Genomic DNA, 15,000 nt, shown 5'->3' with positions numbered 1-15,000 from the left:
CCCATCCCATCCTCATCACCCCTCAACTCCTCAGAAATTATTTGATAAGTTTGCAAGTGCAATGTTGTGTTTTTAATATGTTTTTACGGTGATCTCCGCGGACACCGGCCACTGTCCATGAATCCAAGATGGTAGGCGTTTCCAAAAATATGACGCACTTCACGCTTTTCACCATCCAATCAGTGGGCGCGTCCAATGTCCGCGGACACCATGTTGCCTTCTAAGCCAATCGGAGGCCTGTCTGCTGACGGAACAGGGAAATGGGTCCATGGACCGAACTCAGAAGTCACTAATTTTTTGGGATATAATTTGTGGGCCATATACTTTTTTTTGCAAAGTTTAGTGAGGATTTGACCGCCCAAAAAGAGGTCTTCCAATAGATTTAACAACTTATACATAACTACACGGCCGCTATCGCGGGGCGTGTAATATATATATTTTTTTATTTTTATTTTTCTTCCTCATTCTCGGTTTGTACTACAGACTGTTGAGTGAGGATGAACCCACGGAATTAGAAGAGAAGCGTAGTTCCCCAAGCCATGGTGTTCTCGCCACAGTGTTTAGTGTTTGTCAGAATACAATGCGAATTGAATAGTTGTTTTTTGCTTTCATCGTGAGAGCTGTTGCTGGAGGTTGTACTGCATGTCAGTGTGTTTTTTTGTTTTCTTTTAGGAGCAGATTTCATGGAATTTGTGCACCGAAAAACGTGGATTTGAGTGCCATTCTGCTCGCAAATCCCCATTTGTTGAACAGGGATTTGCGGACAGAATGGCGCTCAAATCCCAGTTTTTCAGTGCACAAATTCCATGAATCAGCCCCTTAATGTATTTAGTTGTTCGTTTTTTGCTAGTCCTACAGATGCTACTTTGCCGCCTGTGGTGTTGGTTTACAGACATAAAAGGGTAGATTAATTTATTGCAGCTCATTGTTATTGTTACTGCGTCATTTTAAGAAGTATCCAGTGTCAGCTGCTTATATTTGCCGCTCTTCTCTATTGATGTTTAGCTAGTAATCTGTTGCATTTGTCGTATTGCTTAGATAGAGGGTCAAATAGCATTTGCCTTACTGCTGAGATAGAGGGTAATACTGGATATGCCACAAGTTGGGGGAAAAAGCTAGTTATGCGACCATTTAAAAAAACGAAAAGCTGAAAAGTAATGTGATGCACTTGTCTTACTGCTGAGATAAAGGGTAAAATTGCATTTGTCTAACTGCTGAGATAGACGGTAAAAGTGGATAAGCGAAAAGCTGGAGAAAAAAAGCTGGTTATGCAACAAGTTAAACAAAGGAAACGTGAAAAGTAACGTGATGCACTTGTCTTACTGCTGAGATAGAGGGTAAACACAGATATGTGACAAGCTAAAGAAATAAAGTGAGTGTCAGTTGGGGCCAAGCTGTGGATGAATGAGGATGGCTGCTGGGTGTGCCCCTAGTCCAGTAAATGTACCGTCTTAAACCTAAAGAGTAACTGGAGCTGTACATCTGTATATATCTGTAAATAAAGCTACCTGGAACTAAACTCCTGCTCCACAGGTGGGCTGTGCCTTAGCCTTGTTGCATCTTTCCATTACAACAGCCCCCTGCTAATGTATGTGTTTGGGTTAAATGATACATCCTAAAAGTACAGTTTATCATTTTGCCATGTCTATTATAATTAATTGAATACACTTTTTTCCTTCAATCACTATGAGTTGCCCTAGGAGCACGGTTTTGATGGTGTGTCGGAGAGGGTGAGTATAAACAGGTAGCAAATAAGCATGACATATATCCCATGATATTGCACGCATGCAGTGGTCATTTAAAACAATCTCTTACAGCAATGCTGTTATAATCCATAGGAAATACGGCATAAGTCATTATACATTTTATCCAATGGGGTATCTAAAAACGTGGAAGAGCATCCTAATTAGTCTGACCTATTGGTCTCTAAGCATAGCCATTCGCTGAATAGTCTAAACAAAAAGGGCCATTAGCTCTATTTGCAAGTAACTGGCAATCTCTTTACATTGTTACCTTGAAAATGCAGAAGCACTTGTGAGCCATTTTAATCAATTGCCTTTGTTTAATCACATCTTACATTGACCCGAAATGTGACAGACATTGGGCCTCATTCCGAGTACAGCGCTAACCAATGGCGCTATTAACGCCTTGGTTGACGCCGTACCCGGACCGTCAGCGCCTTGGTGGATGGCGGAATTACCGCCCCATTCCAAGGTTGGCGGGGCGGTAATTCCCCATTCACCAAGGCTCTTCCCCATTCCCAAATGAGCCCCCATAGGGCTCAATGGGAATGGGGAAGATGCAAATAACGGTGACCGTTCATTACGGTCACCGTTATTGGCTTGGAGGCCCCTTTGCGCCCTCGGCTTGAACACCTGCTCAAAGCAGGCGTTAAGGGCGAGGGCGCAAAGGGAACTCGGAGTATGGCGGTAAGGGATTACCGCCACCGGTCTCGTTACCGGTGGCCGCTATCCCTTACCGCCATACTCGGAATGAGGCCCATTAACTATAAACAGTGAGTGATTTGCATTGTTTGCTGAATTCGGGTTCAAAGTAGTTGTGAAAACCCCATACTCCTGTGGAAGCATCAATCTCTCTCCTTTCTTTTTCCAATTTCACACTGTTCATTGTATAATAACCGAAGATACCTTCTTCGTCGCCTTGCTTTTCAACATTTTCTTCCCATTCATGGTTTACGTCATAAGATATGTTTTCAGTGAATCTCAGATGCATGCAGACAACCCTCGACTAATAGTCAGAATGTCTCTAACCTGACCTATTGAAATGGCTCATCAACAGTCGCTCTTCAAAGCTGCTGCAAGCCCCCAGAGACAACCAGTATAAGGGGTAATACAAGATAGAACCCTGAAGAGCAGCCACTCGCAAACCAATAGCCCTGCAAACCACTAGCGCAAAGGCAAACACACTAAGGACTTTCCTAAGAATACCTGCAGCAGTTGAACTCAGGGACAGTTATTCCAACCCTGTAGCCTGGCACAAACACCAAGCATAGGCATGGATACCTTTCTCAAGTAAAAAGAGTTTTGTTTCGCTAAGATTACTGGTGAGTGTTTCCTTCTGCACAACTACTGGAGAAACCATTCTGCAAATTCAACGGCATTGACTTTTCTGTTGGGTTTTCCATGAAAACAATGGATCGTTCACAGAACAAGATTACTGAACATGTATGTGCACATCCCATAGGATCTTCAACACGAACCCTCATTGTTCTTCCACTGTCTGTGGCTTTCAATGAAAACAGAAAAGCAACAGATGTTAGTGTTCTTTCATGCTGAAAACATTCCATTAAACATCTCCCATTGCTTACCAAAGGCTTCCCTGACTTCAGATTCATACCCTACTGACACTGAGTGATCCAATCTGAGCAGGCAACACAGTCGGAGCTCACAAGGGGTGGAAAGGAGTCCAGAGTTCTTCTAAATACCAAGAGGCCAACATGCCTTGTTATAACCTTAAACCAAACCCCTAGCAGCCCACATGGTCACAGTGTCATGGGCCAATCACTTACCAACCCATCATACATTACACAAGTGTAGTTCATACCCCCAGGTCCACTGACGAGGCTCAGAGACCAGATTATACAAGCCAGCCTGCTTAACCTATGGTATGTTTGAGAATGAGCTAACAAAAGTGTTTGAAAAGGATCAACATGCACACAGTTTGCAAGAGATTTATACAAGAGGTTTATTGAGCAGAAAGTGGTTTGGAAGAAGCTATATTGGAGGAGGATAGAAATATTACAAGTGTCCTCACTTATGGAGATGGAGGGAGGACAGGTAGCTCAACTAGCCAATAGTAGCAGGCAGGTTCCATCAGACCAGGATGGAATTGTATTGGCTGAAGAAGATTATCATCGAGAGAGCAGTAACAACACCAATATCTAATCATTCAGCCTCCCTGCAGTTAGAGAATATAGCTATGGCACAACAATAGCAACATTTTCTAGGGTAATATTATGGCCTGTAAGTGGCATGGTGGTGGACTACCAGTGTGGAAATGGCTGCAGTAGAAGCCTGGTGGGTTCATCCCTTCCCTTGGGATGGCGTATCATCATATGTTATCATTATGTAGTGCAGGCAGTTATCTCCTGCCATTCTTTGTCATCTAGTATGAAGTCTTTCCATGCTGCAGATGTTCATGCCTGGAGCAAGAAGGCATGTCCTCTTTATGAACAGGGTAGTATTGTTGTCAGTGACATATTTCATGCAGTGGTTGCCACATGGAGATGTAGAGGTGGAGTTGAGTACCGCCACTCAAAGCTCCTGTCCCATTATGCCTGTATGTTGGGAGCCAGAATGTGAAACTCGTGCATTGCCAGTCAGAATACCTATACAAAAGAGAATCCTCGAAGTAAGATTTCCATTGAGGAAGCCGTACATGCAAACACGACAATATGATGGTCATTTGCTCAAAATCCCAGAGGAAGATGGAAAAGCAAGCGAGACAGCAGATTGGTGACTTCATGAAAAGTAGAGTTCACACACTCAGAAGAGATGCAGAAGACGAGAGAACATAAAGATTCTATAAGCACTAAGTTCAAAGTATTAAAGATGAGCAACACTTCGGGCTCGAAATAAAGATGCTCATGCTACAGAATAAATAAAGAAGATATCAAGACATTTTATAAGTGTACACAAGCAGTAACGCAAGTAGATGAAGTATTCTTTAAGGCTGGCTAGGTAGTGAATAGATTGCGGCGATGTGCCAAAGTATACACATCAGACGTAGGAGGACTGTGGATGATTCCACAATGTGCTTTAGCAGAGCTGAATTCTGAGAGCAGGAAAACGTTTTTAGTGTGTTGCAGCTAGAAAATGAAAACTTAACCATGGAGGTGGATCAAAGAAAGGTTTGGTTGAATCAACACCAAGAAGTCAAGGTCGTCCTTGGCCTGGATGTGCTTACAACTATTACTGAACTTGTGAAAGAACAAAACTCTTGTCTCTAGTGAGAGGCGAGATCATTAAAGACGTCAGAGGTTCATCAAATAGTAGTTTTATAAATTCAGTAAGACTCAAAATCATGGTCTACAGTCAGGTGGTCAGATGAAATAGGCACTATGATGAACTGTATCGAAATCGAGAAGACAGAGTGGGATATACTCCCTCATATTCTTCAGCACACAGAACATGTCCAAGGCCGATTTCAAAGCTTTAATTGTGTGTAGGCTGCAAGTGTGATGATGGACGCCAGGGCTAATTGGTGGGAAGCAATGGTTGTGGTCATCCCACTGGCACTTGGATTCCAGCCTGAGTGCTGCTTATGCATGTGGAATATTACAGAGGGTTACAAGGTTGCCAACCAATTATAGAGGGACACGTAATAGAGAGTTCTATAGTTTGTATAACCAATGGGACATCATGTATTTGATAACGTTCATAGTGACCTGCAGTAGATGAGGGCTTAGTTGCCCCATATGATGTTAGAGACCCAATCACTTTCCCTGACCAGTATGGAATGTATGCATAGGTGTTCCTTTAAGCCTATCACCATTCTAAATAGGTTTTTGTAGTTTGCAACATTGATTGACGTCAATAGTGATGAGTTTTCAGTATATAATCTGTTTTTTTATATGTTGAATTGAGTGTGAGGATTGAAAGAATGTGCTGATGTTCGTTGTAACTCCCTGTTTTAGATAATTGACATTAAAACAGTCACATTTTGCCAACTTCCTGAGTTAGTTTGATTATCGATGTTTGAGTAATATTCTGCATCCCCATCTGTCTCTAAGTATTGCTATCCCGTCTTAAAGGGCTGGGTCAGCTGTCCCACTTCATGTGGTAGCAGAGCTGATGGTTAAAATCCCATTGATCTAGTAAGCCTTTGGGTCTCCAGTAATATCTCGGACGTCCTCCACCATTTAACTGGAAGAACGTGAGGCTCCCTATAGATAGCAGCGATTAGTTTAAAAGATCTTGCAAGTTCAGGTGGTACGGGTCCCTCGTTTTCAGGCGGATTCTCCTCCCGAAATCTACGGGAAGCTGAGCTGACTGAAGGCTGAAGTGTCAGGTTTGAGGAGGAGACGATCCCGAGGGTCGGAAGTCGAAAACGCAAATGGTGAGTAGTCCGAGTGAGGTGGCAAACTGAATAAGTATTGAGAGGGGAAAGAGTATTAAAGGGGATAGAGTAACATAGGGTTGATTGGGGTATTTTATTATTTATTTATTTGAGACGATGAGCGTCAGAATGTGATACGATGAGGGTCACAGTTTAAAGACCTATAGATTAAGAGCTCTCTATGAGGTGATGCCTGTTTTCCTACGTCATGGATGTTTAGAAGGAGCTTGTCCTAAAATCCAAATGTAACATAAAATGTACTAGGAGGAAAGGGAAGACCCACTTCCTTAGGACTGAATACTTAATCAATGTAAAGAAGGGGGTGAAGAGCCTTCTGCTCCCCCTTCTGTTCCTGAAGTAAATGGCAATAGTATGAGAGACGAAGGATGATATCCTTTAAGAGAGCATAAGGCAGCGACAGGGTTTAGTAACCCGACGTATAAGTCACCTGCATGTAGCAGTGATGAGTGTCCTGAAAAAACTCCAGAAGAGATGTGATTCCTAAAGGAATAAAATGATTGATCAGGCATGTCTCTAGATATAGAGGTAGAAATAACAAGATGGAAAGGAGAGAAAGTCAAAGCTGGCGAGATAGTGCTCATACAGAAGAAATGGATGGGCTATCAGATATTGCTCAAACTTGATGGAAAGAGCATTGAGGAAGTAAGGCAGGAATAAGATCAGGATAAAGAGGATAAAAAAGACAGAGTATGAGAGAAACGATTGAAAGAGCACTAGGCTAAAAGAAAGGACAGACAAAGAAGGGAACAGCTGTATCAAGATGAACAGTTGAAAAAACAAGACATAGCATAGGAACAAAGAAAGTACGATAAAAGGCAAAGAGCAATCGAAGAAAGAGATAAACTAGAAAAGAAAAGAGAGGAAGAACAGAAATTGAGAGATAGAGGATACAAAGACAAAGAGATGAAGAAATGCGTAGAGCAAATGAGAGAAGAGAGCTGAAAAGACAGGAACAAGAAAGGGTTAGAGAAGAAAAATGAAGGGAAGTCAGTGAAGAAATTAAATGGAAGAGAAGGCAAAGGGCATGTGACATTGATCGCATAGAGAAATAATTAATGAAACCTAATCCAGTAGTAGCGTGGGAAGACATAGAAGAATTCTTCCCAGAACATGAACCAATACCAGGTCCATCTAGAGCAAATCTAGAAGGTGATTTTGATATCATAAGCATTGGGGATAAAATTGATAAGGTTTATCATGACAGTAGGACCAAGAAAGAATCACAAGGCAACGGAAGAAATTATCGATTTGAAAGTACACAGTCACTAGGCAAAAAGGGTAGTTTGTTTAGCCATGAGCATAGAGCGTTGTCTTTGGACAGGCTGACTCTGAATAGAGACGAGAAAGAGGAAAGTCAAATGAGTTGGGGACAGGATATGTCAGACGAAGATAGAGAAACTTTTCGCGGCGAGGAAGGGGCTAGTGCATATGGTCCTGAAGGGTGTTCTCCTACGGACAGAGAAGTGAGATGGTCAGATATAGACCTACCTAAATCTAAGGCGTCAAAGTCACTGGCACAGCTAGATCAACCTAAAGGGAGATCCCATAGTTAGAGGGGGGACTCGCCACCTTATGTGAGTAGACTAAAGTCAATACCGGGAAGAAGCTGGTGTAGGACCATGGTCCTTGCTCTGAACAGGCAGGCGACAGGGGATGAATGCGATTTCAGGATCTTGCCATTCCCATTGTTAGAGAAAGGAGGGGTCAGACCGCAGTATAGACCGTATCCCCGGAAGGATAAGGACAATTTAAGATGTAAACCCCTGAGTTTAACGTCGGGTGCCGGAAAATGGATCTATGAATTAGAGAAAATGACGGGAGGAAACACATTAGCTATCAGGGACGTTAAGGGTCTTCTAGCAGCTATATCTGGGGAAAGAGCTGATGACATTTGGTCAAGAGCAGGTTATGCAGGTGTCATGGCTCAGAATACTGCTCATGATGGAGCACGGTTCAAAAATTGTAGAGCGGCGGTCTGGAATGCGCCTTGAGTAGAATATCCAGACACGTCAGACATGGGAGCTATAATGGCAAGAAAGATGCAGGAAGGAGAGGATCCGTTGATTGATATTCAGAATTTCCAATAGCAATGGAGCTTGGAAACACACAAGCCATGGGGTAAATCATACCTGTATTCTATCATATACTATGTCAAGGATTGCCAGAAGAGGTACAGAGACAGCTCAAGAAGCAGGTGGGTATGGAGGGAAAACCTTGGCCAGAAATACAGTTGACAATAGTGCATTATTGCCATCTTTTACAAGAGAAAAGCCTAAAGAAAGAAGAAGGAAAGAAGCTTGAGGAGGCTAAGTTGTTACAGAAAAAGCTATTGGAGTATGCTATAGAAGGGGCAATGTTAACTAGTGGAGAAGGGCAGGGAGCCCAGCAATTAATAAGTATGCCACAGGTGAATAACCAACGGCAGTTTGATCAAGGAGGGATGGGATTGTACCACAAAGTAGAGGAAACTTCAGCAGAAGAGGAGGCTTTCAGAACAATCAATGGAACTTTCAGAGTAACCAAGGTGGGTTTCAGTCCATACAGAATGATAATCAGGGCATGAAGGGAGGGCTGATTCGGAGACTACCTCCTGTATGTTGGACATGTGGAATGACAGGGCATGTAGTGCAAACGGTATCCGGTCATTATGTCAAAAACATTTTTTCGACATACAAAAATGTCGAAACAAAAGTGCCGAATTTTTTTGAATTTCTTGTTTTTTATTTTTAAGGTTTTAGTTTTGTTTAGTTGAGCAAAAAACAATTTTTCTACAAAAAAACAGGGTTTTGGGGGGAGTTCTCCCTCCCAAAAAAAAGGCATTCGTAAAAGAAATTTGCCAATTTTGATTTGAGATATTTGTATTTCGAAATAGTGACTGTCGAAAAAGTTACTATAACCCAGTGAAAACATTTGAAAGTCAAGGGTATGTACAGAATGGGCAGTTCTCAAGAGGGGGGACCACTTTCCCATCTGCATATGGCACACAAAGTAGGGATGGAATTGCCCAAGATCAAACAGTGCATCAAGCCCAGGCGCCGAGAACACAACAGGCTTTGTAACCACAACAAGCACCATTGGGTCCACCACAAGGGCAGTCACAACATGCTCCCATGCACATACATCAGAGTACAAACATGGCACAGTTACTGATTCCTGGGATAGGGGGTGTCACCATCAAGGGAGGAAATCCTTTCATCGGCACAGGAATAAGCATGTACCCGCAATAGGATAGCTCACTGGGAGGTGTGATGTGTTCAGTACTCTCCGTAATGCCAAATCCTCAAGAGGAAGCAAGGGTTGATGTCACGATAGGAGGAAAATCCTTTTCTTTTTTAGTAGACATGGGTTCAACATGCTGATGTATATGTGAGGGGAGATTTTTAATCTCGGGTAATGCCATGAATGCTTAAGGTTTCACAGGAGCTGCAAATAGAGTTCCTTTTACTGTTCAACACCAGGAATACATTATTTAAATGTTAGTGAATTCATTATGGCATTTACAGGACAGATACCCATACGAGGAGTACCGTTAGAACCAGAGGTGTTTCATTATGGGGTACGCATTCTGTTAATATGGCTGCCTGGTTTAGCAGGTAAAATTATGAGGATACCTGATGAGTATCTATTTAGACCAGAGATTCCCATGGATGAGGAGGTGGGACAGATTGTTCTCTTAGAGCTGCAAGCAGCTGGAATATGTGGGATTTTGGCTATGCTCATAGGATTTGACAATAATGGCTGACAATAGAGCAGAGTAATTGCTATGGGAGGAGGTTACAGATTAACTGATGTCACTGATGGGGACATGTTTAAGGATGACCCATCTGATGACGAAGTAGTGTTCGTGATGAGCATTACATATTTGGTTAGTGCAGAAAAACACACGATTCCACAAAGGATTATGTTAGTGAGACAGCGTCCTGCATTTTTTGATGAAGGCATGGTGAAAGTACCAGTTTCTTTATGGACCACAGGCCCCTATGACGTAGGACTATTAAAGGGGGTTGGAGAAGTTAAGAGTAAACTGAAACCAGCAAGAATTTTACCTTGAACACAACAGTATCCTATGTCTCAAGAGGCAGACAAGGGTATTTTTAAGACAATATCTGCCATGATAGATAGAGGCAGTTTAGTAACGGCAGAGTCACCATGCAATGCCGCAGTGTATCCTATAAAGAAATCGAAGGGGGGGGTCATGGCTTTTAATTCAGGATATGCACCCAATTAATCAGATTGTAGAGGCTGAGTTTAAATCATCAGTGCGTTCTTTGGCTATTATCAGCTCTCTCCTCAGGGTGTTGGTCTCCTGCCTGGCTGCATGTACTTCGGAACGTAGCTGTCCCAACATGTGGGCTAACTGGTCGGTTTCTGATGTTTTCCTGACGCCCAGGTGGATTTTGATGTGATGCTTTGCGTTCTGTAACGCTCACCTGGTATCCACGGGGACGTCATTCAGCCTGTTCTGACCTCTTACGACCTTGAACCCTTCCCTGGAGTCTACTCGACTGAGACTGGGCCTTATTTTCTTGGAAAGTGTGCTCTCCCTCCTGCTTTCAGCGCAGGGGCACGTTGATTGATGTGGGCTCGTTGCTGCCTAGTTACTTCACTGGCAAGAGTCCAACAGGTAAGTATAATGAGTCTTTTGAACAGTTCTCTAACTTCATTCCTTTCCTTCCTTAGATGATGGCCGGCATCCGGGGATGGCGACGTGCTGCTGAGATGAGTAGCACTGAAGGTTAGTGAGAGCGCGATGCATGATGCGACCCTTTCGTATTTGTATTGAACTGAGTTCTTTTTCTGTGTCTTTTAGGTGCCGGGATGTTTTCAGCGTGGATGCCGGTTTTGAAGAAGAAATGCAGTGAGTAAGCGCGGTATGCGGCGCCTCTAGATGTTTCCACGCTAACCTAGAGTGTCTTTTCCCTCTTGCAGATGGATGAGAAGTTCCAGAGACAGAGTTCCCCCAAAGCGGCTGGGATCAAGGTAAGCGTTTGAAGCTCGTACAGTCTTTAAAAAATAAGCGAAGATTTGCTGAATGCTTACTAATGCCTTTTTTCTGTTCTTTTCCCTTTTCCTTAGGAAGCAGCTTGCCGGGATGGGAATGACACAGCCGAAGATGCCTGCAGAACATAAGGAGCAATGAATGGTGGGCAGAAGCACTGCAAGGTAAGGCTATTCGTAACAGTGTTCTTGTTCTTGCAGGAGCTGAGCGCAGAAGAAAGATGCAGGCCTACTGGAGACCGATCCGAACACGGTGAGTGTCACACTGCAGGTGCATAAAACACAAAGCATGTTTCTCAGCCTGGGCGTCGCTTAAATAGTCTCTGGGTATCCCAGGTGTCTCTGGGCGGAACCACACTCAAAAGAGTAGAGTGCACATGCAGTTCTGGGAACCAAAATATGTGGGGGCATCCATCTTGTCCCCATCAATGCACTACAAGTCCAATCCCCAATGTTATCCTTTGGGAGTGAGTGAGTCCGGTGCCACAAGCGCCAAGTCTGACTCCAAGTGGGTCTTTGGAGGGATGGAGAGGCCCTTGAGGGTCATGTAGGTGATCGTGTCCTGGCTCCAGCCTGACATCTTGGAGGGCTGGGGACATGAGGGTCAGGAATCATGACACGTCTCACTTTTCAGCATAGGCTGCAGAGTTAGTCATGCTGATTGTTGCATTTCAGAATAGCGCAGATCAGAAAGTAACCATGTATAGTGACTCTGCCTATGTTACATCAACAGTACATGCAAGGTTAGCACATTGGAAAAGGAGGGGCTACCTCCGTGCAGACGGTGCTCCTGTGCAACATGCCACCTTATTGGATGGACGTATTAAAGCACTACAGCTCCCATTAGCCATCACAATCATTAAATGCATAGCTCACACTAAGAGAGCAGACTTTATTTCACACGAAAACCAAGCCGCAGATGAAGAGGCGAAACAAGTTGCAAATTCAAAGAATATTATGAGCTTTGATACGCCTCATGTGAATGAGAGAATGGTGGTGATGATGATTATTAATCAAAGTTTCAATAACTTGTCGAAAACACAGTTAATGGAAGTTTAAGGTGGAGCACAACAGGATATGATATGATCATTTATTTATATCGCGCTCGTACACAGGTGTTTCTGAGCGCGACCAAGCAAAGGGAGGGGAACAAGGGAGAATAAAAAACAACAATCTTACTAGGCCCAGTGACATTAAGAACATGCAAGTGCATGGACAAGGGAAAAGTGGGAAAGTGTGAGGAAGGGGAGGAGTGAAAAGTGCAGCACAGATGATAACACAGAGAAAATAATAAGTGCAAATGAGAAGAAAAAATAAAATAAAAATAAATTCAATAAATAAATGAAATAAAAAGAAGCAGAGGTAAGTGCGTACTTTGTCAGATAGTGTATATCTGATAAGTGCAGAAGAAAAATGGGGGACTGTATGAGTATAGATACAGATCCCAGTGCAAGGGGTTGCTCGGAAGCAGTTCGGGAGGGTGGGCTGGTACCTGGGCCCGGAGGACAAAGATTGGCCAGGAGCATGGTGCCGAGAGAGAAAACAGATCAGCAGGTTAGAAGAGGGGTGAAGGCAAAAGTGAAGAGGAAGGTCTTGAGGTGCTTCCGGAACTGGAGATGGTTCTCCTCAAGTTTCAAGGTGGCTGGGAGGCTGTTCCAAAGGGAGGACCATTCCGAAAACCGAGATCTACCCCCAACTCGATTCTTTGTAAAATGACTGACCCTGAGGGAGGCATTTAATCCTTTTGTCCACTGGGAGCCAATCAGAGCCGGAGAGATACAATCCCAGGGCTTGAGGCCAAGGTCAAGTCTTGTAGTCCAGTTCTGGATTAGTTGCAAAGGGCGAAGAGAGGAGGTACGTAGATTTAGAAAGAGGCTGTTACAGTCCAACCTGAGAAAGATCTGTGGACACAGAGGGGGTGTTCTTTATTCCCTTCCGAAGTATTGTGGCAACAGGAAAGCACTGGTAAACCAGTGATGCCTGTAGCCTTATTAAGGTTGGCGTTGGTACATCTACAATACCCTGCACATGTCACTACAGAAAGCCTCACTGAATCATTGCAGAGGATTGGTTAGTACAACATTTGTTAAAACATGTTGCATTTTATGTAGTAAATTTCATTGTATGTCAAAGGTTTACTGCTGGGCATATGCTGCAAACAGTTAGAGGTGTTATTCCTTGTCCAAATGTTCCATTTCAGCATTTACATATCGACTATGTTGATATGCTGCAGGTCTGTCATGTTTACAGATATATGAAAGTGGTAGTGTGCCGCTTCTCAAGGTGGGTTGAAGCTGGCCCGTGCACACATCCAGATGCTACTTGCGCAGTGAAGTTCCTGGTTCGAGAAGTATTTTCAAGATTGGGAGTATGTGAGGTATTAAGATCAGAAAATGGCCCCCATTTTGTGAATGAAGTATTTGAGCAGATTAGCTTGTTGGTTGGTATAAAGCATATGTTTCCTTCGGCTTATCACCCACAAGGAAATGGGATCTGTGAGAGACTCAACAGCCTGCTTAAAGAAAGGATAGTTAAGCTCAAATTAACATTGAAAAACAAATGGCTAAATTGCCTGCCTCTTGCATTAAATGCGTTGAAAAATCAGCCAGGCTCTGACCATCATCTTACACCTCATGAACTAGTAACAGGGAGGTGAGTGAGAACGCCTTTTACTCCTCCATGGAGGATTAGAAGTGATGCCCAGACAACAGCAGAATTGTTAGGAGATGAGCTACGTGCCTACTTAACTTGTATGACTCCAAGTATCTCTGTCATTTGAGATCAAGACAAGCGAACGGGGTGTAGGTCTCACAACACAGATGAAGACCATACAGCAGCTGGATCAAAAGAACTTCTACTGCCAAGACATTTCCCTGGATATCAAGTGCTAATCCATGATTTTGTTTGCAAATGGCACCAACCCAGATTTAATGGCACGTTCACCGTGGAGGATGTTACTCCATCGGCAGTGAAAGTGTAAGGAAGATGTGCTTGGATATTCCTGGGAGACATGAAGATCTACAGTGGCGAGACCACCATCTCCCACCCCATATGGAAGCAAGTTAAGGAGAAGTAGTACGGCATGAACAGACAAGATCGATGATGAGGAAGAAGGACGCAGAGACTGTCCAGTAGACAGATAAAGAATTCATTGGACTGTGGTTCGTTTGAGACACTCTTTGTAGCTACCAAAGAAGGAGTGAAAGAAAACACATTTTTTCTTGAGCCACAAAAATTTGTTGACATTGGACTGAGACATATTGAAGTCTTGAAAAGAAATGCCAGACTTAGAGTTTGTCTTTGACAATTGGAAATGGGAGCAGTGTCCCAATTCCTTTCACTGAATTTCTCTTTTGAAGTGTCCATGGTGGTGCCTAATGGCAATGTTCAGCGGATCATTCTTGCTGTTTTTCTCTTCATTCTTCATGCTTATCCATCATTGGTTGAAAGAACTACTGATGTTCATGTATTCTTGCAAGATACTAAAAATGGTTCAGTTTTGAGGAGATTGCTCACAGCTATAGTAGAGCAAATCCTCCAGCTACCTGAATACTATATGGAAAACGTGAATGACTGATGACCACACAAATAGGCTAGTTAGAATGGTCTTTTATTTCTTGATTGAAGAACGCCCACATCTTTTTGAAAGACAAACTGATGTTCATACATTTCTGAGAGATCCTAGGAATCAATTGGCAATCAATCAATTGCTACAGGACATAACTGAACAAGTACGTCTATTTTCTGAAGCAACACAGCGAGCATCCTAATGTTATTGACGAATTAAGACATTCAAAACTTACTTGCCCTCGTATTTTATTATCTGCTGGAAGCACATCCTCATTTGTTTCTGGAGAAAGGACTACACTTTTGTGTTAATCAGGAACCCTATAAACCGTCCAG

The sequence above is a fragment of the Ambystoma mexicanum genome, chromosome 3p (assembly GCF_040938575.1).
Source record: "Ambystoma mexicanum isolate Mex_15411 chromosome 3p, UKY_AmexF1_1, whole genome shotgun sequence".
NCBI lineage: Eukaryota > Metazoa > Chordata > Amphibia > Caudata > Ambystomatidae > Ambystoma > Ambystoma mexicanum.
This window is presented reverse-complemented; position numbering follows the sequence as displayed.